General features: G+C 47.6%; 1 protein-coding gene across 2 annotated transcripts in view; it reads left to right on the forward strand.

Moving 5' to 3' along the window:
• RALY (RALY heterogeneous nuclear ribonucleoprotein) overlaps positions 1-18,963 on the forward strand; it is a 506,407-nt gene that overhangs the window by 248,172 nt on the left and 239,272 nt on the right. The window lies entirely within an intron of this gene.

Raw genomic sequence — 18,963 nt, forward strand, 5'->3', positions numbered from 1 at the left:
ATGTGTGTCCGGCAATGTCGCCTGCTCTGTCCACATTCCGATAATGGGAATGTGGACAGAGCAGGCGACATTGCCGGACACACATCAGGGGATTAACTGATCGGACTGAACACCTGTAACACAGGAACAAGTGTGGATTGTGCAGACGCCACTTCGGAGCTGTAACTGGCAGGGTTGGAGGACAGGGGAAATACGAGAGACAGTGGAGCCACAGGCCTAATTGGAGCACGGTTAAAAATCAGTAGTGGTACGACTGTGTAGGCAGCAGGAGACTTTGCCATCCACACAGCAGGGGATCAGCTGACATTACTGAACCCCACTGAGACACGGGAGCAAGTATCTCTTTCCGTGTGGACGGCACTTCCGAACTACAACTGGCTGTGTTGAAGCCCAGGAAATAGGAGGGTGTAGGCAGAGGCCTACTGTATTTTGAATGAGTTTACAGCAGGAGAGACTGCCATCCACAAAGCAGGGGATCAGCTGACGTTACTGAACCCCACTGAGACACGGGAGCAAGTATCTCTTTCCGTGTGGACGGCACTTCCGAACTACAACTGGCTGTGTTGAAGCCCAGGAAATAGGAGGGTGTAGGCAGAGGCCTACTGTATTTTGAATGAGTTTACAGCAGGAGAGACTGCCATCCACACAGCAGGGGATCAGCTGACGTTACTGAACCCCACTGAGACACGGGAGCAAGTATCTCTTTCCGTGTGGACGGCACTTCCGAACTACAACTGGCTGTGTTGAAGCCCAGGAAATAGGAGGGTGTAGGCAGAGGCCTACTGAATTTTGAATGAGGTGACAGCAGGAGAGACTGCCATCCACACAGCAGGGGATCAGCTGACGTTACTGAACCCCACTGAGACACGGGAGCAAGTGTCTCTTTCCGTGTGGACGGCACTTCCGAACTACAACTGGCTGTGTTGAAGCCCAGGAAATAGGAGGGTGTAGGCAGAGGCCTACTGTATTTTGAATGAGTTTACAGCAGGAGAGACTGCCATCCACACAGCAGGGGATCAGCTGACGTTACTGAACCCCACTGAGACACGGGAGCAAGTATCTCTTTCCGTGTGGACGGCACTTCCGAACTACAACTGGCTGTGTTGAAGCCCAGGAAATAGGAGGGTGTAGGCAGAGGCCTACTGAATTTTGAATGAGGTGACAGCAGGAGAGACTGCCATCCACACAGCAGGGGATCAGCTGACGTTACTGAACCCCACTGAGACACGGGAGCAAGTATCTCTTTCCGTGTGGACGGCACTTCCGAACTACAACTGGCTGTGTTGAAGCCCAGGAAATAGGAGGGTGTAGGCAGAGGCCTACTGTATTTTGAATGAGTTTACAGCAGGAGAGACTGCCATCCACACAGCAGGGGATCAGCTGACGTTACTGAACCCCACTGAGACACGGGAGCAAGTGTCTCTTTCCGTGTGGACGGCACTTCCGAACTACAACTGGCTGTGTTGAAGCCCAGGAAATAGGAGGGTGTAGGCAGAGGCCTACTGTATTTTGAATGAGTTTACAGCAGGAGAGACTGCCATCCACACAGCAGGGGATCAGCTGACGTTACTGAACCCCACTGAGACACGGGAGCAAGTATCTCTTTCCGTGTGGACGGCACTTCCGAACTACAACTGGCTGTGTTGAAGCCCAGGAAATAGGAGGGTGTAGGCAGAGGCCTACTGAATTTTGAATGAGGTGACAGCAGGAGAGACTGCCATCCACACAGCAGGGGATCAGCTGACGTTACTGAACCCCACTGAGACACGGGAGCAAGTATCTCTTTCCGTGTGGACGGCACTTCCGAACTACAACTGGCTGTGTTGAAGCCCAGGAAATAGGAGGGTGTAGGCAGAGGCCTACTGAATTTTGAATGAGGTGACAGCAGGAGAGACTGCCATCCACACAGCAGGGGATCAGCTGACGTTACTGAACCCCACTGAGACACGGGAGCAAGTATCTCTTTCCGTGTGGACGGCACTTCCGAACTACAACTGGCTGTGTTGAAGCCCAGGAAATAGGAGGGTGTAGGCAGAGGCCTACTGTATTTTGAATGAGTTTACAGCAGGAGAGACTGCCATCCACACAGCAGGGGATCAGCTGACGTTACTGAACCCCACTGAGACACGGGAGCAAGTGTCTCTTTCCGTGTGGACGGCACTTCCGAACTACAACTGGCTGTGTTGAAGCCCAGGAAATAGGAGGGTGTAGGCAGAGGCCTACTGTATTTTGAATGAGTTTACAGCAGGAGAGACTGCCATCCACACAGCAGGGGATCAGCTGACGTTACTGAACCCCACTGAGACACGGGAGCAAGTATCTCTTTCCGTGTGGACGGCACTTCCGAACTACAACTGGCTGTGTTGAAGCCCAGGAAATAGGAGGGTGTAGGCAGAGGCCTACTGAATTTTGAATGAGGTGACAGCAGGAGAGACTGCCATCCACACAGCAGGGGATCAGCTGACGTTACTGAACCCCACTGAGACACGGGAGCAAGTGTCTCTTTCCGTGTGGACGGCACTTCCGAACTACAACTGGCTGTGTTGAAGCCCAGGAAATAGGAGGGTGTAGGCAGAGGCCTACTGTATTTTGAATGAGTTTACAGCAGGAGAGACTGCCATCCACACAGCAGGGGATCAGCTGACGTTACTGAACCCCACTGAGACACGGGAGCAAGTATCTCTTTCCGTGTGGACGGCACTTCCGAACTACAACTGGCTGTGTTGAAGCCCAGGAAATAGGAGGGTGTAGGCAGAGGCCTACTGAATTTTGAATGAGGTGACAGCAGGAGAGACTGCCATCCACACAGCAGGGGATCAGCTGACGTTACTGAACCCCACTGAGACACGGGAGCAAGTGTCTCTTTCCGTGTGGACGGCACTTCCGAACTACAACTGGCTGTGTTGAAGCCCAGGAAATAGGAGGGTGTAGGCAGAGGCCTACTGTATTTTGAATGAGTTTACAGCAGGAGAGACTGCCATCCACACAGCAGGGGATCAGCTGACGTTACTGAACCCCACTGAGACACGGGAGCAAGTGTCTCTTTCCGTGTGGACGGCACTTCCGAACTACAACTGGCTGTGTTGAAGCCCAGGAAATAGGAGGGTGTAGGCAGAGGCCTACTGTATTTTGAATGAGTTTACAGCAGGAGAGACTGCCATCCACACAGCAGGGGATCAGCTGACGTTACTGAACCCCACTGAGACACGGGAGCAAGTATCTCTTTCCGTGTGGACGGCACTTCCGAACTACAACTGGCTGTGTTGAAGCCCAGGAAATAGGAGGGTGTAGGCAGAGGCCTACTGTCTTTGTAATGCGGAGACAGCAGGAGAGACTGCCATCTCCACAGCAGGGGAACAGCTGGCAGTGCTGAACCCCACTAACACTTGAACGAATGTGTTTGGCTCTGTGGAGACGACACTTCTGAACACCAACTGACGCTGTTGGAGCCCAGGATTAGGCGAGGAGCAGGCTGGGGCCTACTGGATTTTGGCAGGTGAAGGCAGCAGGAGACTTGCCATCTCCACAGCAGGGGAACAGCTGGCAGTGCTGAACCCCACTAACACTTGAACGAATGTGTTTGGTTCTGTGGAGACGACACTTCTGAACACCAACTGACGCTGTTGGAGCCCAGGATTAGGCGAGGAGCAGGCTGGGGCCTAATGGTTTTTGGCAGGTGAATGCAGCAGGAGACTTGCCATCTCCACAGCAGGGGAACAGCTGGCAGTGCTGAACCCCACTAACACTTGAACGAACGTGTTTGGCTCTGTGGAGACGACACTTCTGAACACCAACTGACGCTGTTGGAGCCCAGGATTAGGCGAGGAGCAGGCTGGGGCCTACTGGATTTTGGCAGGTGAAGGCAGCAGGAGACTTGCCATCTCCACAGCAGGGGAACAGCTGGCAGTGCTGAACCCCACTAACACTTGAACGAATGTGTTTGGCTCTGTGGAGACGACACTTCTGAACACCAACTGACGCTGTTGGAGCCCAGGATTAGGCGAGGAGCAGGCTGGGGCCTACTGGATTTTGGCAGGTGAAGGCAGCAGGAGACTTGCCATCTCCACAGCAGGGGAACAGCTGGCAGTGCTGAACCCCACTAACACTTGAACGAATGTGTTTGGTTCTGTGGAGACGACACTTCTGAACACCAACTGACGCTGTTGGAGCCCAGGATTAGGCGAGGAGCAGGCTGGGGCCTACTGGATTTTGGCAGGTGAATGCAGCAGGAGACTTGCCATCTCCACAGCAGGGGAACAGCTGGCAGTGCTGAACCCCACTAACACTTGAACGAACGTGTTTGGCTCTGTGGAGACGACACTTCTGAACACCAACTGACGCTGTTGGAGCCCAGGATTAGGCGAGGAGCAGGCTGGGGCCTACTGGATTTTGGCAGGTGAAGGCAGCAGGAGACTTGCCATCTCCACAGCAGGGGAACAGCTGGCAGTGCTGAACCCCACTAACACTTGAACGAATGTGTTTGGCTCTGTGGAGACGACACTTCTGAACACCAACTGACGCTGTTGGAGCCCAGGATTAGGCGAGGAGCAGGCTGGGGCCTACTGGATTTTGGCAGGTGAAGGCAGCAGGAGACTTGCCATCTCCACAGCAGGGGAACAGCTGGCAGTGCTGAACCCCACTAACACTTGAACGAATGTGTTTGGTTCTGTGGAGACGACACTTCTGAACACCAACTGACGCTGTTGGAGCCCAGGATTAGGCGAGGAGCAGGCTGGGGCCTACTGGATTTTGGCAGGTGAATGCAGCAGGAGACTTGCCATCTCCACAGCAGGGGAACAGCTGGCAGTGCTGAACCCCACTAACACTTGAACGAACGTGTTTGGCTCTGTGGAGACGACACTTCTGAACACCAACTGACGCTGTTGGAGCCCAGGATTAGGCGAGGAGCAGGCTGGGGCCTACTGGATTTTGGCAGGTGAAGGCAGCAGGAGACTTGCCATCTCCACAGCAGGGGAACAGCTGGCAGTGCTGAACCCCACTAACACTTGAACGAATGTGTTTGGCTCTGTGGAGACGACACTTCTGAACACCAACTGACGCTGTTGGAGCCCAGGATTAGGCGAGGAGCAGGCTGGGGCCTACTGGATTTTGACAGGTGAATGCAGCAGGAGACTTGCCATCTCCACAGCAGGGGAACAGCTGGCAGTGCTGAACCCCACTAACACTTGAACGAACGTGTTTGGCTCTGTGGAGACGACACTTCTGAACACCAACTGACGCTGTTGGAGCCCAGGATTAGGCGAGGAGCAGGCTGGGGCCTACTGGATTTTGGCAGGTGAAGGCAGCAGGAGACTTGCCATCTCCACAGCAGGGGAACAGCTGGCAGTGCTGAACCCCACTAACACTTGAACGAATGTGTTTGGCTCTGTGGAGACGACACTTCTGAACACCAACTGACGCTGTTGGTGCCCAGGATTACGCATGCCGCATGCAGAGGCCAATGGGCAGCGGTTTTTATGGAGGTTGTGGACTACTACTGATTCTAACCATGCTCCACTTAGGCCTCTGGCTCCACTGTCTCTACTATTTACCCTGGCCTCCAACCCCGCCAGCTACATCTCTGAAGTGGCGTCAGCACAATCTACACTTGTTCCTGTGTTACTGGTGCTCAGTCCCATCAGTTGATCCCCTGATGTTTGTCCGGCAAGTTCGCCAGCTCTGTCCTCATTCCCACTACTGGTTATGGGAATGTGGACAGAGCAGGAGACCTTGCCGGACACACATCAGGGGATAAACTGATGGGACTGAGCCACAGGAACACAGGAACAAGTGTAGATTGTGCTGACGCCACTTCAGAGATGTAGATGGCGGGGTTGGAGGTCAGGGGAAATAGTAGAGACAGTGGAGCCAGAGACCTAAGTTGGGCACGGTTAAAAATCAGTAGTGGTTTGAATGTTGATGGAGCTGGTGACTCTGCCGTCCACACAGCAGGGGATCAGCTGGCATTACTGAACCCCAGTAACACAGGAGCTAGTGTGTTTCTCTGTGCAGACGACACATCTGAGCGACAACTGGCTGTGTTGAAGCACAGGGATTATAGTTCAGGTGGTAGAAAAATGAACACACCAGCAGACCTGGATACAGTTGCCAACCACTAATTTAGTCTGTAAGAGGAATGGCAAAGTCTTTGGAGATCCAGGCCTTGTTCATTTTCAGAAAAGTCAGCCGGTCAACATTATCGGAAGATAGTCGCGTGCGACGGTCTGTTAGTACACCACCTGCGGCACTAAAGACACGTTCCGATAATACACTGGCAGCAGGGCAAGCCAGCACCTCCAATGCATACTGGCTAAGCTCTGGCCATGTATCCAGCTTAGAGACCCAAAACTTGAAGGGGGAAGAGCCATCTGGGAGTACAGCGACAGGGCAAGACATGTAGTCTGACACCATCTGACGGAAGCGTTGCCTCCTGCTGACTCGAGGCGTCGCTGATGGTGTAGACAATTGTGGTGGACACACAAAACTTTGCCACATTTGGGCCATAGTGGTCTTGCCTTGTGCTGCGGCACTGCCTCTGCTCCCTCTTTGTGCAGAGTTTCCTCCACTGCCTCGACGCACAGAGCTGCTTTGTAAAGCACTTGCAACAATGCTGTCGGGTGGAATGGAAAACATTATGGACTGCACCAGTGACTCTTCGTACTCCCGCATTTTACGCTCCCGGTTCAACGTTGGTATGAGCCTTTGTACGCTGTCCCGGTAGCGAGGATCTAGGAGGGTGTACACCCAATAATCAGCCGAGACGAGAATGTGGGCGATGCTGCGGTCGTTTCTCAGGCACTGCAGCATGAAATCAACCATGTGCTGCAGACTCCCAACTGCCAAAGAACCGCTGTCCCCTGTTTGAGGCGTGACCTCGACCTGCTCTGCATCACCCCACCCTCGCTGTACATACTGAGTAGAGGTTTGTGTACCTCCCTCCTCTGGAGAGATGTCTTCCTCCTCCATCGACTCCTCCTCATCCTCCTCACAAAGTGTCCCCTGCCTAGGCCTTTGTGAGGAAACACGTAGCGCAGACTGTCCAGAAGCAGATGGCATTTGGGACTCCTCATCCTCCACCTCTTCTGAAACCTCATCCCTTAGTGCTTGCAGTGTTTGTTGAAGCAGGCAGATAAGGGGGACAGTCATGCTGACTAGTGCATCATCTGCACTCGCCATCCGCGTGGATTCATCGAAGGCACGCAAAACGAGGCAGATGTCCTTCATAGAGGCCCACTCAATGGTGCTGAAGTGTGAACGGCGCACAGTGCGACTTGTTTGCGCCTGATGCAGCTGGTACTCCATGACTGCTGCCTGCTGCTCACACAACCGCTCCAACATATGTAACGTTGAATTCCACCGGGTGGGTAGGTCACATATGATGCGATGTTCTGGAAGGCCAAATCGTCGCTGCAGAGCAGCGAGGCGCGATCTTGCCGTGCTGGAACGTCGCAAGTGAGCACACTCTATGCGGACCTTGTGCAACAGTGCATCAAGATCCGGATAGTCCCTCAGAAAGCTCTGCACGACCAAGTTAAGAACATGTGCCAGACATGGGATGTGTGTGAGGTTGCCTAGGCCAAGAGCTGCCACCAGATTTCGGCCATTGTCACACACTACCAAGCCCGGCTGGAGATTCGCTGGCCCAAACCACACATCGCTCTCCAGCTTGATAGCATTCCAGAGCTCCTGCGCTGTGTGGCTTCGATTCCCCAAAGAAATTAATTTGAGTACAGCCTGTTGACGTTTGGCCACGGCTGTGCTCATATCGGTCGTAACAGGCTCCTGCTCTGCTGTTTCTGAGGAACTTGAGTAGGAGGAGGAGTCTATGTGTACAGACTGGAGTCCTGCAATCCGTGGCGTTGGAAGAACACGTACAGCGCCACTCTCCAGATCCGTACCCGGCTCCACAACATTGACCCAGTGGGCAGTGAGGGAAAGGTATCGTCCCTGTCCATGGTTACTGGTCCACGCATCGGTGGTCAGGTGGACCTTGCTACTAACGGCGTTTAGTAGCGCATGTTTTATTTTGCCCTCAACATGTTTCTGCAGGGCAGGGACGGCTCGCCTGCTGAAATAAAAGCGGCTGGGCACGTTGTATTGGGGGACTGCCAATGCCATTAAGTCCCGGAAGGTGTCAGTGTCCACCAGCCTGAATGACAGCATTTCAACTGCCAGAAGTTTGGCAATGCCAGCATTCAGAGACTGTGCTCGGGGATGGTTTGCCGAGTAAGGGCGCCTTTTATCCCATGCCTGTGCTACCGATGGCTGTGATGGATGGGAACGTGCTGTTATGGGTGGAATCTGACAGGGTCTCCGGACAACAGTGGCAGAGGTTCTTCCTTGGCGATCCTGTGAGGAAGCCGAACCAGCAGTGTGTGAGCTGGAGGAAGAGGGCCCAACACGAACTGAAGAGGTGGTAGGTGGTGCTGTACGTTGGCCTACGTCTTGAGGGTGTCTCTGCAACTCCAACTCGTGCTTGGTGCGCACATGTTTCCACATATTTGTGGTATTGAGGTTGCTGACATTTCTCCCTCTTTTGACTCTCTGATGACACAGCTTGCATTTGACAAAGCAAATGTCATCTGCAACTGTGTCAAAAAAGGACCACGCACTGCAACTCTTGTGAGCGCCCGGTTTGCCTTTGGAAGGAGGAATGCTCCTAACGGGTGCCGAAGTGGAGGGTACAGGCAACCAAGTCTTCCCCCTCCCTCTGCCTCCTGTTTTGGCCGGTAGGGGAATCTCTTCCTCCGAGCTGCTCCCACCACCTTCCTGTTGCTCACGCCATGATGGGTCAAGGACCTCATCATCTTCCCTCCCCTCTTCAAACAGCTGCTTCTCCGGGGTTGTCTCGCCAGCACCGTACGCACCAGAAAGTGGCAACTGAGTCTCGTCATCATCTGATGCGTACTGAGGTGTGCTGACCATAGGCACTGGCCCACTCGCCTCTTCAGATTCAGAGGGACAAAGAAGTTGCGCATCACTGCATACTCCCTCTTCTTCACATTCAGGAATGCTGCTTGGCTGGCCCCCTCTTTCCAAGCCAACAGATTCCGAGAACAGAAGTAGAGATTGTGATGGCTCCTGTCCATGTCTCTCTGACTGCCTGGGCACTTTGGCAGGTGGTGAAGAGACAGATGGTTGCTCTTCGGTGCTCTGACCCTGAGAGGATGCGGAAGTAATTGAAGTCGATGCGTTAGCTGCCATCCATCCGACAACGGCTTCAATTTGTTCCTCCCGCAGCAGTGGGGTACGTTGAGGTCCTACAAAGCTGCGCATAAAGGACTGTTGCCTGCTAAAACTGGGGGATGCTGATCCACTGGTGCCCGCAGCAGGCCCAGAATCCCCACGACCTCTACCTGTAGAATCCCCACGTCCTCTCCCTGCAGAATCCCCACGTCCTCTCCCTGCTGAAACTCCACGCCCACGCCCACGCCCCCGCGCCTTACTCCCTGCCTTCTTCATCTTGCAAGACTGCTTAAGATAGGCAAAAAAGGACAAAGGGGGGCCTTAGTGTGCTTATTCCTGAACAGCTGGTTACAGGTACAAGAAACACTAATTTTATGAAGTGTGTGTGTGTGGACTAGACTTTAATAGGAGCTGATGTGGCCTACACAAGTTCAAAATGTAGTGTTTGGTGAACTTTTTATGTGGTTTCTTTGTTTGAAACAAACTCAAAGTATGAGAACAAAGAATTGAAACTGATAGTATCACCAACTTTTTGGAGCTATTACAATGCAGGCAGGTAACCTACAATGCAAAAGATGAGGCTCCAAAAAAATTGGGTAATACTAATCTGGCTGCGCCGGCAGGGCACAAGCCAGAAAAAAAGGCTCCTCTATCTACTCCTATATAGTGTTTGCAACCAACCAATGTTGATGGATACGGATGGATGCACACTAATAGGAGAAGAAAAAATGAGCTGCACTCAGAGACAAATATGTGTGAGGCAGTGACGCACGTTGAGCGTCCTACAACCAGACGTAGCTGCAGGACACTCTACTCAGCGTGAGCTGCACTCACACACAGTCAGAGACCTCTCAGACAGCCGTCAACAGTGCAGCTAAGTGGGCACTGGCACTGACAGGCTGCAGAAAGGCTCCGCTGTGTACTCCTATATAGTGTTTGCAACCACCGTAGATGGAGACGGATGGATGCACACTAATAGAAGAAAAAATGAGCTGCACTCAAATAAAAATATGTGTGAGGCAGTGACGCACGCTGAGCGTCCTACAGCCAGACGTAGCTGCAGGACACACTACTCAGCGTGAGCTGCACTCACACACAGTCAGAGACCTCTCAGACAGCCGTGAACAGTGCAGCAAAGTGGACACTAGCACTGAAAGGCTGCAGAAAGGCTCCGCTGTCTACTACTAGTGTTTGCAACCAACGTATATGGATACGGATGGAAGCACACTAGATTGAAATTATTTAAAAAATGCAGCTCAAAAAATAAAAGATGTATGAGGCAGCAGTGATCACACTGGGTGGCCTACAGCCTGACGTGGCTGCAGGACCCACTCCACAGCGTGAGCTGCACTCACACAGCCCTTGCAGACAGCTGTGAAAACAGCGCTGCTAGGGAAAAGCAAGCTACAGTGGTGGTTTATGTAGCCTGGATAAAGCACAATATTGTTTTTAGAATCGCTATTTCTAACTGTCCCTCACAGTCTTCTACAGCAGCCTGTCCCTAACTGAATTCACAGCAGAGTGACCAGAAATGGCGGCTGCGGTGGCTTTTATAGTGCATCATGACATCATTTCGGCAGCCAATCACAGCCATGCCAATAGTTAACATGCCTACATGCCTAACAGGATGTGCCCACACTTCGGAGGATTCCCATTGGCTTAATCAAAGCAAGCAGGCTCATAGCATGATGGGAACTTCCTATTCCGATTCCGATCCCGGAATCCGATATGAAAAAAGTATCGGAATTAAGTATCGGAATTCCGATACCGCTGATATCGGCCGATACCCGATACTTGCGGTATCGGAATGCTCAACACTACTCATGACATATTGTACTTCATGACAGTAGTAAAATTTATTTGATTTTACTTGCAATTATTTGTGAAAGAAATGGAAATTTTGTGAAAATTTTGAAAATTTCGCAATTTTCCAACTTTGAATTTTCATGCCCTTAAATCACAGAAATATGTCACATAAACTACTTAATAAATAACAATTGAAAACTAAAAAAATATATATACCTGCGCTGGCTCACTATATCCTGAGATAACCTCCTTAATAGATCATGAATGAGTATACTCATTCATGATCTATTAAGGAGGTTATCTCAGGATATAGTCAGCCAGCGCAGGTATTTATATTTTTTCATTTTTCAATTGTCATTGGTTTTCCTTTGGGTGTGCACAGACCCAGGGTATTTACCAGCAGCTGCTGTATTGCACATATCCACCCCCTATTGTATCAGGAAGCGCCGGTGTATATTTGTTATTTACTTAATAAATAACATTTCCCACATGTTTACTTTACATCAGCACAATTTTGGAACCAATTTTTTTTTTGTTAGGAAGATATAAGGGTTAAAAATTAAACAGTGATTTATAATTTTTATACCATTTTTTTAGGGACCACGTCACATTTGAAGCCATTTTGAGGGGTCTATATGATAGAAAATCCCCAAAAGTGACACAATTCTAAAATCTGCTCCCCTGAAGGTGCTCAAAACCACATTCAAGAAGTTTATTAACCCTTCAAATGCTTCACAGGAATTTTTGGAACGTTTAAAAAAAATGAACATTTACCCTTTTTTCACAAAAAATTTACGTCAAATCCAGTTTTTTTATTTTACCAAGGGTAACAGGAGAAATTGGACCCAAAAAGTTGTTGTACAATTTACCCTGAGTACACTGAATCCCCATATATGTAGGTAAACCACTGTTTGGGTGCATGGCAGAGCTCAGAAGGGAAGGAGCGCCGTTTGACTTTTCAATGCAAAATTGACTGAAATTAAGATCGGACTCTATGTTGCATTTGGAGAGTCCCTGATGTGCCTAAAAAGTGGAAACCCCCCACAAGTGACACCATTTTGGAAACTAGACCCCATAAGGAACTTATCTAGATGTGTGATGAGCACTTCGAACCCCCAAGTGCTACACAGAAGTTTATAATGTACAGCCGTAAAAATGAAAAATCATATTTTTTTTACAAAAATGATCTTTTTGCCTCCAATTTTTTATTTTCCCAAGGTTAACAGGAGAAACTGGACCCCAAAACTTGTGAAATTTCTCCTGAGTATGCTGATACCCCATATGTGGGGGTAAACCACTGTTTGGGCGCATGGCAGAGCTCGGAAGGAAAGGAGCGCCGTTTTACTTTTTCAACACAGAATTGGCTGGAATTGAGATCGGATGCCATGTCGCATTTGGAGAGCCCCTGATGTGCCTAAACAGTGGAAACCCCCCCACAAGTGACCCCATTTTGGAAGCTAGACCCCCTTAGGATCTTACCTAGATGTGTGGTGAGCACTTTGAACACCCAAGTGCTACACAGAAGATTATAGCGTAGAGCCGTAAAAATAAAAAATATTTTTTTTCACTAAAAAATTTTCACCCCCAATTTTTTATTTTCACAAAACTAACAGGAGAAATTGGACCCCAAAAGTTGTCCAATTTGTTCTGCATATGCCAATACCCCATATGTGGGGGTAAATGGCTTGCTTTGGCGCACAGCAGAGCTCAGAAAGGAAGGCGCACCGTTTGACTTTTTCAACGCAGAATTGGCTGGAATTGAGATCGGATGCCATGTCATGTTTGGAGAACCTCTGATGTGCGTAAACAGTGGAAACCCTCAATTCTAACTCCAACCCTAACCCCAACACACCCCTAACCCTAATCCCAACCCTAGCCATAAGCCTAACCACAAACCTAACCCTAACACACCCCTTGCCCTAATCCCAACCCTAACCCTAATCCTAACCCTAATGCTAATCCCAACCCTAACCCTAATCCAAACCCTAACCCAAATCTGGCACCAACCCTATCCCTAACTTTAGCCCCAACCCTAACCCTAACTTTAGCATCAACCCTAACCCTAATTGTAGGCCCAACTCTAACCCTAACTCTAACTTCAGCCCAACCCTAACCTTAGCCCCAACACTAACCCTAACTTTAGCCCAACTGACTTTAGCCCAACTCTAACCTTAATGGGAAAATGGAAATAAATACATTTTTTATCATTTTTCTCTAACTAAGGGGGTGATAAAGGGTGGTTTGATTAACTATTTTTTTATTTTGATCACTGTGATAGGGTGTATCACAGTGATCAAAATGAACCAATTGGAAAAAATATCTCCTATTGTATTGTAGCCGGGTGGCCTGCGCACTGTGCATTTGCCCACCATTTTCTCCCAGAAGAAGAGACCAGCAGCCCTGGGAACTTCAGGGGCCTGCTGGAACAACAGAGGTACTAGGGGGGTGATCGGGGGATCCTATTTCTCTCTCCTCTGATGTGCGATCACATCAGAGGAGAGAGAAATTAAATGAAAAATCTGACTTTTTTTGCATTTGCCATTATACCATTAATAACGGCGATCACAACATCGGGGTTGGTAAAAACAAACACGAATCATGCTCTCTGGGGTCTTGGCTACCCCAACAACTGAGACCCTGGAGAAATTCCGATGCTGGGGGGGTGCTATAACCTTAAACCTCAGCGCCATTAAAAAGCGGCACTGTGGTTTAAGTACCCTTAACTGCCACTGTTATAAAGTTTATTGGTGGTCATTAAGGGGTTAAATGTATCCCTCATCATTTTCCCCTGCTTGCACTGATTGCTGGCAGAGCAGGGGAGAATGATGAGAACTGTGTTCAGCACCCAGCACTTGGGAAAAGCACTTATTGCAACGCTTCTTCCCTGGCGCCCGTCCGTGTGGTATTGATGCGGCACACACATGCCACACATGTGTCTCAAGTATCAAACACACGGAAACTGACATCTCCGGTACCAGAAATATCAGGACGTGTGAAAGAGGACTTATACCATTTTTCTTTGTATGGCTGCTGTCACACTCTAATACATGCTTTTTATTGCAAAAAATAGTTTTTGCATCACCACATTTTGAGAGCTAGAATTTTTCCATATTTTGGCCCACAGAGTCATGTGACGTCTTGTTTTTTGTGGGATGAGCTGATGTTTTTATTGGTATAATTTTGGGGGCACATGACATTTTTTGATCGCTTTCTATTCCGATTTTTGGGAGACAGAATGAGTGAAAACCAGCAATTCATGAATTTCTTTTGCAGGGGGTGTTTACACGGTTTCGTGTGTGGTAAAATTGATAAGACAGTTTTATTCTTTGGGTCAGTATGATTACAGCGATACCTCATTTATATTTGTTTTATGTTTGGGCGCTTACATATGATAAAAACTATTTTCTGGAAAAAATAATTGTTTTTGCATCATTTTATTCTGAAAGCTATAACTTTTTTATTTTTTTGCTGATGATGCTGTATGGTGGCTCTTTTTTTGCGAAACAAGATGACTTTTTCAGTGGTATCATGTTTATTTATATCCATCTTTTTGATTGTGTGTTATTCCACTTTTTGTTCGGCTTATGGTATTGCCACTTGATAGTGTTACCATTATATAGAAAACTTTATATATTGCTTTATATTCCTGTATTATAATATTGCTGACATTATGTGTTCTTTGTATATGTACAGTCAGGGAAAGTTAGTTTATCCTCCTTGGGACATTAGAAGAGGGCACTTTTAGTATATAGTTCCCCCATAGACTTGGTAGTTGTAGTAATGTTGCAGGCAACTAGGTAGTGCATACTAGTGGAGCCAGGTAGTAAGTTCATAGAGGGTTAATTGTAGGAGGGGCTGCTGAGAGTTAAGGTTAGTGCAAAACAGTGGTTTAGTCAGACGGGACCAGGGCGTCCAAGAGTCTACATGGGCTCTAAGCCCCGACAGCTTGGCAGTCACTTAACGTTAAGTCATTATTGCCCAAATTTTTTTTTGTTAGGAAGTTATAAGGGTTAAAAGTTGACCAGCGATTTCTCATTTTTACAACACCATTTTATTTTTAGGGACCACATCACATTTGAAATCTCTTTGAGGGGTCTATATGATAGAAAATACCCAAAAGTGACACCATTCTAAAAACTGAACCCTCAAGGTGCTCAAAAACACATTCAAAAAGCTTATTAACCCTTCAGGTGCTTCACAGGAATTTTTTGAATGTTTAAAAAAAATGAACATTTAACTTTTTTCACAAAAAAAATTACCTCAGGTCCAATTTTTTTTATTTTACCAAGGGTAACAGGAGAAATTGGACTACAAAAATTTATTGTGCAATTTGTCCTGAGTATGCTAATACCCGATATGTGGGAGGAACTACTGTTTCGGCGCATGGCAGAGTTCAGAAAGGGAAGGAGCGCCGTTTGACTTTTTCAACGCAAAATTGGCTGGAATTGAGATTGGGCACCATGTCATGTTTGGAGAGCCCCTGATGTGCCTAAACAGTGGAAACCCCCCACAAGTAACCCCATTTTGTAAACTAGACCCCCAGGGAACTTATCTAGATGTGGTGAGAACTTCGAACCCCGAAGGACTTCACATAAGTTTATAAAGTCCAGACGTAGAATTAAAAAATCATATTTTTTCCAAAGAAATGATCTTTTCACCCCCAATTTTTATTTTCCCAAAGGAAACAGGACCCCAAAAGTTATTGTGCAATATGTCCTGAGTATGCTAATACCCCATATGTGGGGGTAAACCACTGTTTGGGCGCATGGCAGAGCTCGGAAGGGAAGGAATGCCGTTTGACGCAAAATTGGCTGGATTTGACATTGGGTGTTATATCACGTTTGGAGAGCCCCCAATGTGCCTGAACAGTGGTAACCCCACACAAGTGACTCCATTTCGGAAACTAGACCACCAAAGGAACTTATCTAGATGTGTGGTGAGCACTTTGAACCCCCAAGTGCTTCACAGAAGTTTATAACACCCAGGCGTGAAAATAAAAAAATCATTCTTTTTCCACAAACATGATCTTTTAGTCCCCAATTTTTTATTTTCCCAAGGGTAACAGGAGAAATTGGACCCCAAAAGTTGTTGTACAATTTGTCATGAGTACGCAGATACCCCATATGTGGGAGAAAACTACTGTTTGGGCACACGTCGGGGCTCAGAAGGGAAGTAGTGACGTTTTGGAATGCAGACTTTGATGGAATGGTCTGCGGGTGTCATATCTCATTTGGCGAGCCCCTGATGTTTCTAAACTGTAGAAAACCCCCACATGTGACCCCATTTTGTAAACTAGGCCCCCCAAGGAACTTATCTAGATGTGTGGAGAGCACTTTGAGCCCCCAAGTGTTTCACAGAAGATTATAACACCCAGGCGTGAAAATAAAAAAAATCACATTTTTTCCACAAACATGATGTTTTAGTCCCCAATTTTTTTTATTTTTCCAAGGGTAACAGAAGAAATTGGACCGCAAAAGTTGTTGTGCAATTTGTCCTGAGTAGGCTGTTACCCCATATGTGGTGGTAAACCACTGTTTGGGCGCATTGCAGAGCTTGGAAATGAAGGAGCACAGATTGACTTTTTTAACGCAGAATTGGCTGGAATTGAGATCAGATCAGAGGCCATGTTGCATTTGGAGAGCCCCTGATGTGCACAAAAACTCCCCAATTCCAACTCCAACCCTAACCCCAACACACCCCTAACCCTAATCTCAGCCCTAACCCTAGCCCAAGCACTAACCCTAACCCTAGCCCTAACCCTACCTTAATGGGAAAATGGATATAAATACATTTTTTTAATTTTATTTTTTCCTAACTAAGGGGGTAATAAAGGGGGATTTGATTTACCATTTATAGCAGGTTTTTAGGTTTGGCAGCTGTCACACGCTAAAAGACGCTTTTTATTGTAAAAATAGTTTTTGCATCACCACATTTTGAGAGCTATAATTTTTCCATATTTTGACTCACAGAGTCATGTGAGGTCTTATTTTTTGCAGGATAAGTCGACGTTTTTATTGGTTCCATTTTCGGGCATGTGACATTTTTTGATCGCTTTTTATTCCAATTTTTGGGATGCATAATGAACAAAAACCAGCATTTCATGAATTTCTTTTGGGGGGGCGTTTACACCGTTCTGTGTGTGGTAAAATTGATAAAGGGGTTTTATTATTTGGGTCAGTACGATTACAGCGATACTTCATTTATATCATTTTTTATGTTTGGCACTTTTATACAATAAAAACAATTTTAAATAAAAAATAATTATTTTTGCATCGCTTTATTCTACGAGCTATAACTTTTATATTTTTTTGCTGAAAATGCTTTGTGGCAGCTCGTTTTTTGCGGGATAAGATGACGTTTTCAATGGTACCATGTTTATTCATATCCGTCTTTTTGATTGTGCGTTATTGAACTTTTTGTTCGGCGGTAAGATTATAAAGCATTGTTTTTTGCTTTGATTTTTTTTTTGAAGGGGTTCAGTAAAGGGGTTAACTAGTAGGACAGTTTTACAGGGCGGGTCGTTACGGACGTGGTGATACTAAATATGTGTACTTTTATTGTTTTTTTTTATTTACACAAAAAGAATTTATTAGGGAATATTTTTTTATTTTTTGAATTTATTTAGAAATTTTTTTAAAATTATTTTTACACGTGTTTTTTTTTTCTTTATTATTTTGTCCCAGGGGGTGACATTACAATAAAGTGTCAGATCGCTGATCTGACACTTTGCACAGCACTGTGTCAGATCAGCGATCTGACAGGCGTTGCAGAGGCTTTCTTAGTGCTTGCTCTCAAGCAAGCACTGAGGAAGCCACCTCCCTTCAGGATCCCAAAGGCCCACGCGGCCATATTGGATCCGGGGGCCTGCAGGGAGGAGACCCTCGGAGCAGTGCGAGCACATCACGCTGCTCCGAGGGTCTCAGGGAAGCAGGGAAGCACGCAGGGAGCCCACTCCCTGTTTGATTCTTCCCTGTGCCTCCCAATACGCTGCGATCATGTTTGATCGCAGTGTGCTGAGGGTTATTGTGCTGGGGGCGATCCGTGATTGCCACTGGCACATAGTGCAGGGTGTCAGCTGGGATAATCAACTGACGCTCGGCCGCAATCAGCGACGCTCACCCCTTGAGCACTGCTGATCACGCTGGATGCACTATTCCATCCTTGGGACTTAGGTCGCAGGTCACATGGACGGAATAGTACGTCCAATGTAGGTAAGGGGTTAGTATCGTGTATTGCCCCCTCTAACATCAGTGACAGCTTGAAGTCTTATAGTAGTTGTTGATAAGGTTCTTTATTTTATCAGATGGTAAAGCTGCCCACTTTTCCTGGCAAAAAGCCTCCAGTTCCTGTAAATTCCTTGGCTGTCAAGCATGAACTGCGTGCTTGAGATCTTCCCAGAGTGGCTCAATGATATTGAGGTCAGGAGACTGAGATGGCCACTCTAGAACTTCCATTTTTTCTGCTTTAGCCAATGGCAGGTCACTTTGGCCTTGTGTTTTGGATCGTTGTCATGTTGGAACATCCAAGTACTTTGCATGCGCAGCAGTATTTGCTGATAATGTGCTGCATTCATCTTTCCTTCAACTTTGACCAAGTATACTGTGCCTTTGTAGCTCAAATATCCCCAAAACAACAGCAATCCTCCTCAGTGCTTTACAGTAGGAATGGTTTTCCTTGTTGACCTCTCTCCAAATGTAATGTTTCTTGTTGTGGCCAAAAAGTTCAATTTTGGTCTCATCACTCCAAATTACCTTGTTCCAGATGTTTTCAGGCTTGTCTCTGTGCTGTTTTGTATATTGTAGGCAAGATAGTTTGTGGCATTTGCACAGTAATGGCTTTCTTCTGGTGACTCGACCATGCAGCCCATTTTTCAAGTGCCTCCTTATTGTGCATCTTGAAACAGCCACACCGCTAGTTTTTAGAGAGTCCAATATGTTATTTGTGGGTTTTTCTTTGCATCCTGAACTATTT

This window comes from Dendrobates tinctorius, unplaced genomic scaffold (genome assembly GCF_039654945.1).
Source record: "Dendrobates tinctorius isolate UK_male_01 unplaced genomic scaffold, ASM3965494v1 ptg000223l, whole genome shotgun sequence".
NCBI lineage: Eukaryota > Metazoa > Chordata > Amphibia > Anura > Dendrobatidae > Dendrobates > Dendrobates tinctorius.